The following is a 1,005-nucleotide window of genomic DNA, read 5'->3' as shown; positions in this document are numbered from 1 at the left end:
GAGACCTCTTACGAAGAGTGCGAACGATACCATTACTTCGCCGACGTTCCTGTCAAACCGCTGGGCTACGCAGGCAAGAATGCGACTCAGCTAAATATCATCGCCCTTGCATAGGTACTCCGCGATGCTGTGAGTCCCTCCTCTAGCAACATGAACAGGGTGGCGACTCACATGGGCAGAGATGAGATCCTCTGCGTCTTCCAGACAGCGTGTCCGAGTGGTTAAGGAGGTGGACTCGAAATCCACTAGGCTATGCCTGCGCAGGTCCGAATCCTGCCGCTGTCGTATGTCTGATGGCGTATGGGTTTTCAAGACATCTGAGCAGTCTCGCTTTCGAATCCTCATAGCGACTCCGACGGACATTATGAGCGAGTAGGGTGCGAACGAACTGATGCGCATGACATTTGGGGAACATTGATGAGAATTGATATATATCCCAAAAAATGTATCTACCTCTAGACTCTTGTCCTATATAAGCCCAACCATTTCAGCAAATTCGCTGTCGTTGCAGCCATCATTTGGCGAGAGACCTCTTACGAAGAGTGCGAACGATACCATTACTACGCCGAGTATACAAGAATGCGATTCAGCTAGATATTATCGACCTTGCATAGGTACTCCGCGATGCTGTGAGTCACTCCTCTAGCAACATGAACAGGGTGGCGATTCTCATCGGGAGAGATGAGATCCTCTGCGCCTTCCAGACAGCGTGTCCGAGTGGTGAAGGAGATGGCCTTGAAATCCACTAGGCTATGCCTGCGCAGGTTCGAATCCTGCCGCTGAAGTATGTCTGATGGCGTTTGGGTTTCCAAGACATCTGAGCAGCCTCGCCTTCGAGTCCTCATAGCGGCTCCGATGGACATTATGAACGAGTAGGATGCGAACGAACTGATGCGCATGACATTTGAGGAACATTGATGAGAATTGATGTATATCCTAAAAAATGTATCTACCTCTAGACTCTTATCCTATATAAGCCCTACCATTTCAGCGATTCGCTGTCGT

At 49.6% G+C, this 1,005-nt stretch overlaps 2 non-coding genes across 2 annotated transcripts; both read left to right on the top strand.

Annotated features, from left to right (window-relative positions):
- The first annotated feature begins 203 nt into the window (after positions 1 to 203).
- Positions 204 to 285, top strand: Pmar_PMAR010026. Its single transcript has one exon. It is a non-coding gene; the product is annotated as a tRNA-Ser (tRNA).
- A 418-nt stretch (positions 286 to 703) lies between these two features.
- Positions 704 to 785, top strand: Pmar_PMAR010025. Its single transcript has one exon. It is a non-coding gene; the product is annotated as a tRNA-Ser (tRNA).
- Positions 786 to 1,005: the final 220 nt, after the last annotated feature.

This window comes from Perkinsus marinus, assembly GCF_000006405.1.
Source record: "Perkinsus marinus ATCC 50983 genomic scaffold scf_1104296953864, whole genome shotgun sequence".
NCBI classification, from domain to species: Eukaryota; Perkinsozoa; order Perkinsida; family Perkinsidae; genus Perkinsus; species Perkinsus marinus.
Note: the sequence above shows the minus strand (reverse complement) of the source record. Positions and strands in the feature narration are given on the sequence as shown.